The 10112-nt window shown below is 44.9% G+C and overlaps 1 long non-coding RNA gene across 5 annotated transcripts; it reads right to left on the bottom strand.

Moving 5' to 3' along the window:
* Positions 1-1304: 1304 nt before the first annotated feature.
* Positions 1305-9388, bottom strand: LOC307020568. Of its 5 annotated transcripts, XR_013802913.1 has the most exons (7): positions 9233-9388; positions 7353-7541; positions 4060-4244; positions 3791-3828; positions 2559-2742; positions 2291-2328; positions 1305-1903 (listed from the first exon to the last, which is right to left on the bottom strand). It is a non-coding gene; the product is annotated as an uncharacterized lncRNA (long non-coding RNA). The 5 variants fall into 5 exon arrangements; XR_013802914.1 differs by lacking the exon at positions 3791-3828; XR_013802915.1 differs by lacking the exon at positions 7353-7541 and having other exon boundaries at positions 9233-9387.
* Positions 9389-10112: the final 724 nt, after the last annotated feature.

Here is a 10112-nt window from a genome sequence, read left to right as displayed (position 1 = left end):
TGCCACATCAAGGTGGAACGCTCTTCCCACTACTGTAAAGGAAAGTAAAACTATACTTACCTTCAAGACCTCTCTTAAAGAGCACCTTCGGGGGAGAGCATTGCAAAACTGGCTCCGGTAATGGTACAAATCTCAACCTGTCGTACAATGGACAGCTTCCTCCCCCCATCTATGTATATACTCGCATTTTAGACTCTGTTACTAACTGGATATCTGTAGACTTGGTATGTCTTAAATGTCCGGTTAGGATGTATTAGAACGAAGTCTAAAATGTAAATTGTAAATAAGCCATCTGTATGTCAAATATGTCTTATGTCTTAAATGATATGAATTGGAAATGGGGGACCCTGATGTAAACAAGACGAAAGTCTTTCTCTGGTCTGCATCCCCTTAATTGTATGTTTTGAGCTGTACTGTACTGTACCCAATATACAAGCTGTTAATAAACTTTTCAATCAATCAATCAGCCAAACAGCTCTCTGCACCCGCACTGCGAGGGGGACCCAAGTTCCCATCAGCAAAAACACGTGGGTTTGCTATCCTGGCTCCAAAATGGTGGAATGAGCTCCCCATTGAAATCAGGACAGCAGAAAGCTTACACATCTTCTTCAGACTGAAAACTCATCTCTTTGGACTCCACTTCCAGAGATAGAATCACTAACAAAGCACTTATATACTAATAAAGGGCTGGCTTATCTAAAGCCAGTTGAGTAGCACTTGAAATGTTTGGCTCTATGAAACCTGATGTACTCATATGATTCTGTTTTCTTCAAGGTTGCTCTTTGTTGGTTGAACGCACTTATTGTAAGTCCCTTTGGATAAAAGCGTCAGCTAATGCAATGTAATGAACATAACACGGGGTATATGGAGGAATCCTGAAGTCACATGTAATACATTTTAAGACCCTTTCCATACATTTGAAGACCTCATCGCCACTTGGAGTTCTAACCGGTTACCTTGGCGACACACTTTACCTCACATTGACTATATACAGTAGATTGTCCTTCCTCCTCCTCTTCCAACCATTTGGACGCAGACTTGCATTTCCCCATAACGGTGTTGCTTAGCAACCGGCGTAAACGGACCTCCGCACGCTATCAAGCAGTGAGCGTGCGATGTCCTATTCAGATGACGTCAAACCCAACGGGATGCCATAAATAAAGTCCACAGAATCACACTACACACCTACGCAATGATTACATTCAGGCAGACTGTAGAATACAACCTCTTTGGACAATTCATATACTTTTGAAAACGAGCTACAACATTTAATTCCTTGAATGTAATTAAAAACAGGGTTCAAGTCTTTTAATATAAATTAAACTTTATTGATGTTTCCACAACAGCAGCATGCAAACAAGACATTAACACAGGACATAGAAATATGATCAACACAATGAGGGTCAGCGCAAAGCTAACAACGCTATTTACAGACCAACGTATTCACTATGAGAAACCGTACAGGTGTGTGAGGAACAGGGGGGGGGTCTACAGGTGTGTGAGGAACAGGGGGGGGGGGTCTACAGGTGTGTGAGGAACAGGGGGTGTCTACAGGTGTGTGAGGAACAGGGGGGGGTCTACAGGTGTGTGAGGAACAGGGGGGGTCTACAGGTGTGTGAGGAACAGGGGGGGTCTACAGGTGTGTGAGGAACAGGGGGGGGTCTACAGGTGTGTGAGGAACAGGGGGGGGTCTACAGGTGTGTGAGGAACAGGGGGGGGTCTACAGGTGTGTGAGGAACAGGGGGGGTCTACAGGTGTGTGAGGAACAGGGGGCGGAGTCTGAGGAGAGTTCTCCTGCAGGGGGCGGAGTCTGAGGGGAGTTCTCCTGCAGGGGGTGGAGTCTGAGGGGAGTTCTCCTGCAGGGGGCGGAGTCTGAGGAGAGTTCTCCTGCAGGAGGCGGAGTCTGAGGGGAGATACAGACATTGGTTTAATATACATTTCATCTTCAAAGTTCAGTTTTTCATGTGCAAAACAAAAAGCATTAGTTTGAACAACGTGTTTTATATCTGAAAACTCCAAAACAGGATGAGAGAGGACTCTTTACGGAGAGGCTAGCATTAACAACATGTTAGCATCAGCTGGGATCAGACGAACGCTTCGGTCAGGTTTTGTCACGGCCCCCCCCTCTGAGAACACCCTGCTGGGGGGGCTACAATTCGGCCTTTTGTTCACATCATTTCCCGACACTGAAGATTACCGTTTCTCCTGAATGCAGCGCAAGGCGCTGCAGAGCGATAACCCTGAAGATAAACATGAACAACTAAGCCCCTCCCCCTGTGACATCACTCACCTTCAGGTGGGGGTCCTCAGCTGCAGGTCAGAGGTCGCCTGTCAGAGAGACAGGTTGTTAATAAAGATTATCACTTTAATGATAGATGTAATAACCTTCAGTACTGAGAGTGAGTGACAGCTGGTCAGAATACGCTTCAGGTGGGTTTTGTCACGGCCCCCCCCCTGAGAACACACTGCTGGGGGGGCTTCAATCGGCCTTTCGTTTCATCACTTCCACACAAACACTTTTATTCTGAGAATCAGGACCACTTCCTGCTGGAGCTCACCTTCAACATGACCTCAGCTGGAGAGGCTGCAGTCCACGCTCTCGGAGAAGAACGGAGGGGTCCCGAACCTCAGGATAAAATCTCTTTCAGAGCGTTGGAGCTGGAGAGGAAGGATCAGATCCCGAGGAAGAAAGGGAAGCTTCCTTTCGACTTCACGCCCCCCTCTGAGGAAACCATGCTGCACCTGAAACACACAACAGACAGATTGAACAACTTGAACCCCGTTAGAGTTACACTGAGCTTCAGCTCCTGAGGCAGAGCAGCGTCCCCACAGAGGCTTCGTAGCACTTTCTAAAGTAGGGTACTTCTACAGCAGCACTACCTTCACTGCCCTGTATCAGAGTACTTCAACAGGGTGGCTTCACTCATATTACTGAAGTACTTGTACCATGTCATATTAGATCCTTTACTGCAGTACACGCCACTGCTCTGGAGTTCAGACACGCTCAGGAGGAAAAGTGCTCTGATCTTTGAGTAGAAGTACTCTGGTCTTGTTCTTCAGTAAGAGTACTCTGAGTTGAAGTACATTACCTCTGACTCATATAACTGAAGTACTTGTACCATGTCATATTTGATCCTTTACTGTCCTTTGCTTCTTAAGTAACATTATGAACAGTATAATGATATAAACTATAGAACAATGAGTTCCATGCGATGTGGATACAACAGAAAGCTCAGCACAGGGCGCTAATGGAGAGAACTGAGTGTAATGAGAGCGGTGTTGTTGTGGAGCGCGGCGCTACATCGCGTGGGGCGACAGGTACTTTGGAAACCGTGTTACAGCGGCAACTTCTAAACTATACTAACTCATTATTTAAAATATAGAGAGGGCCTTTCTCCAACATTTTAAACTGCTGTGACGAAAGGAGATGAGCTCCAGCTGTTAGAGAGACAGCTGCAAGTCCCGTAGAGAGGACTCTTTAAAGGAGAGGCTAGCATCACATTAGCATCACTAGCATTAGCAACATGTTAGGATCGCTAGCATTAGCATCAGCATCACGTTAGCATCACTAGCATCGGCTGGGATCAGACGAACGCTTCGGTCAGGTTTTGTCACGGCCCCCCCCTCTGAGAACACCCTGCTGGGGGGGCTACAATTCGGCCTTTTGTTCACATCATCTCCCGACACAGAAAATAACCGTTTCTCCTGAACGCAGCACGAGGCGCTGCAGAGAGATAACCCTGAAGATAAACATTAACAACTAAGCCCTGCCCCCTGTGACATCACTCACCTTCAGGTGGGGGTCCTCAGCTGCAGGTCAGAGGTCGTCTGTCAGAGAGACAGGTTGTTAATAAAGATTATCACTTTAAGGATAGATGTAATAACCTTCAGTACTGAGAGTGAGTTACAGCTGGTCAGAATACGCTTCAGGTGGGTTTTGTCACGGCCCCCCCCTCTGAGAACACACTGCTGGGGGGGCTTCAATCGGCCTTTCGTTTCATCACTTCCACACAAACACTTATATTCTGAGAATCAGGACCACTTCCTGTTGGAGCTCACCTTCAACATGACCTCAGCTGGAGAGGCTGCAGTCCACGCTCTCGGAGAAGAACGGAGGGGTCCCGAACCTCAGGATAAAATCTCTTTCAGAGAGCGTTGGAGCTGGAGAGGAAGGATCAGATCCCGAGGAAGAAAGGGAAGCTTCCTTTTGACTTCACGCCCCCTCTGAGGAAACCATGCTGCACCTGAAACACACAACAGACAGATTGAACAACTTGAACCCCGTTAGAGTTACACTGAGCTTCAGCTCCTGAGGCAGAGCAGCGTCCCCACAGAGGCTTCGTAGCACTTTCTAAAGTAGGGTACTTCTACAGCAGCACTCCCTTCACTGCCCTGTATCAGAGTACTTCAACAGGGTGGCTTCACTCATATTACTGAAGTACTTGTACCATGTCATATTAGATCCTTTACTGCAGTACACGCCACTGCTCTGGAGTTCAGACACGCTCAGGAGGAAAAGAGAGGACTCTTTAAAGGAGAGGCTAGCATCACATTAGCATCACTAGCATTAGCAACATGTTAGGATCGCTAGCATTAGCATCACGTTAGCATCACTAGCATTAGCAACATGTTAGGATCGCTAGCATTAGCATCAGAATCACGTTAGCATCACTAGCGTTAGCATCACTAGCATTAGCATCACCATCACGTTAGCATCACTAGCATCAGCCTGGATCAGACGAACGCTTCGGTCAGGTTTTGTCACGGCCCCCTCTCTGAGAACAGACTGCTGGGGGGGCTTCAATCGGCCTTTCGTTCCATCACTTCCACACAAACACTTTTATTCTGAGAATCAGTACCACTTCCTGCAGATATTATATAGAGTGTCATAACATTGAAATACTCAAAGTACAGGTTACTCTAAAGTGAACTTAAAGGACTTACTCTACGCATCTGTAAAAACAAAAACGTATTTATGATTAACGTCTGGGAAACAAAGGGGCCGCCATCTTTTAAAATGTTCCCGCCACATGTTTGCTTTGTGTTTTTTATACCCGAAAACACTATAATTAGAAGATAAACTTTGGAACAATGAGTTCCATGAGATCTGGATAACACAGAAAGCTCGGCACAGCATCACGTGGGGTGATAGGTACTTTGGAAACCGTGTTACAGCGGTAACTTCTAAACAGAAGTGGGGGTCAAAAAGTGTGTGTGTGTGTATGTGAAAGAAATGCTAAATCTACAGTGGTAATCAGTCCGCCAGTGCCTCCGCCAGGGCGGAGTGGTAATCACTCCGCCTCTCTGGCTACAGGAGGTAATGCAATTCATGAAACTTATTTAAAGAAATTCAAGAAATTGACATAAATTATTTATTCAACCGATGAACAATAGTTGTAATACAGTTACGAAAAGGACGAAGAGCCACTCGAACTGGCCTGGCTGGGGCGTAATATTAACTGTATAATAAAATAGGTCTTCCAATGAAACTATTGGTTAATAACACCTAACACAAGCTGTGATGTCATGTAATCAAAATCACATGACTCAAATGTCCAATCACAGGTGAGGGTGGAGGCGGAGCACCCTTCAAACAAATGTCCGACATTAGGCTAAAGCTAAAGAACATTTCCACGTGGCTAAATCTACACAATCTTCCTAGATTTTGCCGAAGTAAACCTCCCTCCACTCACTGGCAAAGCAGAAGCTCCGGAGCACTTTTTTGAGGTCCAGGCTGTCGGTCAAATCTTTGTGGATGTGGAGGAAGAGAAGGTGATTTAAGCGGCGCTCGGACATTGTTGAACGGAGGAACGTCTTCAACCGACGGAGGCTGGAGAAGCTCCGCTCAGCTGTTGCATTTGACATTGGCACAGTCAAATACAGCCGTAGAAGTTTATCCACTTCACTGAAGAGGGATTGCGTGCCTCGTCCCTGTGCCGCCAGCATGTCGGTGATTGTGGACACCTTTGTCACCTGCATGATGGGTCTTTCAGCGGCGGAACTACTGTTGTGTGCCTGCAAAACTGCTGGAAACAGTGACAACTGGGTGGACAGCCGTTCCATGTCAATATCACCTGTGTACATGTCGACCAGATTTTGGGGGATGTTGATGCTGCCGAAACCAGGGGGACTGTTTACTGCTGTGAGGAGTACCTGCTCCATACTCAGCAGCAGCTGCAGAGTGGGTTGGTTAAACCTGTGAGTCAGCTCAGAAGTGAGCAGGTCAACTACCTCAAAAAACTGGCTCCTGAAGTAGTCCTCTGGATTTTCCCACTGATGAGACGCATCCCCATCATCATAACGGCGTGGAGCGCGCCGCCTTGGAGGAAGAGCCGGGGCCTGGACCAGGTCGCTCATGTTCGTTCTTTGGGCCTCTTCAAAGATGCTGTGGAATGCCTCTGTGGACCTCAGGTTTGTGTAGTGTGTCTGGAGCATCTGCACTGCTGACTTAACTGTCTCTGCTGAGAGGTCTTTGGACTGGAGCACCCGAGCCACCTCTTCCGCAGAAGAAAACAGTGTAAGACACACTTTCAATCCGAAGAACACACTAAATTGAGTCATCAATGCCTGCAGCCCTGGTGCCTTCTTGCTTGCTTCTGTGTTCCCCCCCCATTCGGATTATTTAATCCAACGTGTCGTAGACGGCTTCATAATTCGCAAGCAGGGATTTTATTGCACTGCCTCTGGCTGTCCATCGAGTGGGGCAGAGCGGTGTGAGGCCACTGACAGTAGGAGAGGCAGCAGCTGCAGCATCCCTAATGGTATTAAAGATGGCAAGTCGTTTTGGTGAGTTGTTGATGACCTCATGTATGTCGTGAACTAAACTGAAGGCACCACGTACCATGTTGCACTTTGAAGCAGCTTCCTGGAGTATGAGGTTTAAGCTGTGATTAGTGCAATGCATTGAGATTGCTTTGGGATTGATGTCTTTAAAACGTTTGGCCACACCTGACATTTGTCCCTGTAGAACAGATGCGCCATCGTAGGTTTGCCCTCTCATGTCACCAATGTCCAGGCCGCATCTCAGTAACATGTCCTTAATAGTAAGCGTTATTGATAATGCGTCAGTCTTAGGACAGTCATACATTCCTATGAAGTCTTCATGGACAACATAATCAGCTGATACCCATCGTACAGTCAGAGACAATTGTTCATGCCCGGAGCAATCGCGAGTTTCATCCACAATAACTGCATAATGTTCTGCATTGTTTTTAATTTCTGTTAATAAAGTGGTGAGAGATTCCCGATACATTTGGTTTATGAGTTCATTGATTGTCTCGTGTGATGCATATTTCCCGGTGAGCATGAAACTTCTCAGAGTGGGGTTTTTATCAGCTACGAGTTCTACTAGCCTTTTGAAATTGCTCTCCTTATCCTCATGCCCCCTGATTGCTAGGCCCTGTCGGGTTAGAAACTGCAGACAGCGCAGCTGCTCCATCATCCCATCTCTTCTTTTTTCCTGCTCAATACGCTCCTGTTGGACAAGCTGGATGTTGACTGGTGTTTGACTGAAGAAAGCACACTTTTTTTGAACACACTCTCTGTGAAAAAAAAAGAAGAAGACATATTTTGAGTTGTATACACTGTTGGAAAGAGGAGATTCCTAGCTTTCTAATGATATCAGGATTGTTGTTGTTCTCCAAATATTAAGCAAAATGTCACATTATATAATGATTGCCACCGAGTCATAATTTTGAGAAAAAGACGTTCAAAGTTTCCTCTTCTCTGGAATCCATCGATCTGATTGATTATTAGCGGGGCAAATGACCAGAGTAGCTATGGAGGGAAAATATTTTCGTTTGGATTACTTGTCTGGGGTAAACTCGCAAGTGTGTCTGTGTTAAACACACAGACGAGAAACACCGGCTGTTGTTATGCCCTGTGACGTTAAATTACTCCGTTCTCCTCTTGTAATTATGCCGTTACAAGCTTTCAAAGTTGTATTTATCATCTGGATTTGCCGAAACAAGTTTAATATTCTGAAAGCCAAGACTTTGTTTATTTGAAATCAGATGAAACTGTCACGGACCCTGCCGTGTTATCTAGATTACTATACGGTTTACATTAATAATTTCAGTGAGAGGGAGGGGGAGGGGAGCTGCTGCTGCCCTGAGGGGGAGCCGAGAGAGAGCGAGGTGCCTGTCTTCTTCCCTTTACAAGCTTCAAAACTGTATTTATCGTTTGTTTTTGGAAATAAAAGTTTCATATTCTGAAAGCCAAGACTTTGCTTATTTAAAATCAAACAAAAAACTCGAACCCCGGAAAAATATTTTTTTACACAAATACACGTATATTTTTGAATTGATCCATAAAAGTGGGGGGGCCAATGGCCCCCCTGCTTCCGGCGCCCCTGCTCCTGAGGCAGAGCAGCGTCCCCACAGAGGCTTCGTAGCACTTTCTAAAGTAGGGTACTTCTACAGCAGCACTACCTTCACTGCCCTGTATCAGAGTACTTCAACAGGGTGGCTTTACTCATATTACTGAAGTACTTGTACCATGTCATATTAGATCCTTTACTGCAGTACACGCCACTGCTCTGGAGTTCAGACACGCTAAGGAGGAAAAGTGCTCTGATCTTTGAGTAGAAGTACTCTGGTCTTGTTCTTCAGTAAGAGTACTCTTGAGTTGAAGTACATTACCTCTGACTCATATAACTGAAGTACTTGTACCATGTAATATTTGATCCTTTACTGCCCTTTGCTCAATCGGCCTTTCGTTCCATCACTTCCACACAAACACTTATATTCTGAGAATCAGTACTACTTCCTGCAGATATTATATAGAGTGTCATAACATTGAAATACTCAAAGTACAGGTTACTCTAAAGTGAACTTAAAGGACTTACTCTACGCATCTGTAAAAGCAAAACGTATTTATGATTAACCTCTGGGAAACAAAGGGGCCGCCATCTTTTAAAATGTTCCCGCCACATGTTTGCTTTGTGTTTTTTATACCCGAAAACACTATAATTAGAAGATAAACTTTGGAACAATGAGTTCCATGAGATCTGGATAACACAGAAAGCTCGGCACAGCATCACGTGGGGTGATAGGTACTTTGGAAACCGTGTTACAGTGGTAACTTCTAAACTATACTAACTATCGTTTTTTAATGTGTAACATATAAAGAGAGTGCCTTTATCCAACATGTTTAACTGGTGTATCTTTGCTGTAGCAGCGCATCTCCTCTCTGTAACTACAACATACTATCCTTCAATAAGAACTGTTCTCACCGTGACCACGGAGCAGCGGCTGCAGCGGGTGTTCCTGCACTTCTCCGGAGGATATAAAAGCACATTTAATCGAGCTCCCTTTGAAAAAAAAAATCAGATTCTCACCGCAGTCTGAGCAAAGAGCAGCAGCCATGTGACTTTATGTGACCCGACAACCAATCACAGCGCGTTCTCCTTCTTTTTCCGGTTCTTCTGTTTCCTTATTGGTGGAGATCAGATGGATGACCGCCCCCTTCAGGACGGGAGGACGGTTTTTATACTCAGCGGGAGAAAGTTCTTGTTTATTTGTTAACAAATAAAGTGAAAACATTGAAACTAGTTTATTTCTGCCTAGCAGCAAAGGTCAGGTGAATGGTGCCATATTATTGGAGATCCTTCATGGCCTCGATCATAGTTTCATTTAAATCAAGAGAGGAAGTGAACTTCTTCGTATAACACATTATGCTTATATATTTAATTGACAGGGTTAGTCAGCACCAGAGCTCTAGAGATATCACCAGGTAACTCTCGGCATGCGCCCTCATATCAAAATCTAGATTTCCCCCGTAAAATGTTAAATTGATGCCAGAAAACAATATTTCTGTTCGTCAAAAACTGTATATTTACCCCAGAAATATGAGTATAAAATAGAGCAGCTTCGTTATTTTATACGGGCGTCATGTTCTCGCGAGAATTGATGTATCTTGCAGATCAGCGGCGTGGCGAAGCACACAAACCATGAGCTTCAATACAGGTCCATATTGGGTATTTCAAAACTATCCCTGATAAAGAAATAATAATTGTATGTAATAAACTTGAAAGAAGTATACGTTTTACTTAATATTTATTAGAAATATATAATATTTAATAGAAATGTGTTAATAGTTAACTGCATAACACA

The sequence above is a fragment of the Notothenia rossii genome (genome assembly GCF_949606895.1).
Source record: "Notothenia rossii genome assembly, chromosome: 9".
In the NCBI taxonomy this organism is placed as follows: domain Eukaryota; kingdom Metazoa; phylum Chordata; class Actinopteri; order Perciformes; family Nototheniidae; genus Notothenia; species Notothenia rossii.
This window is presented reverse-complemented; position numbering and strand designations above follow the sequence as displayed.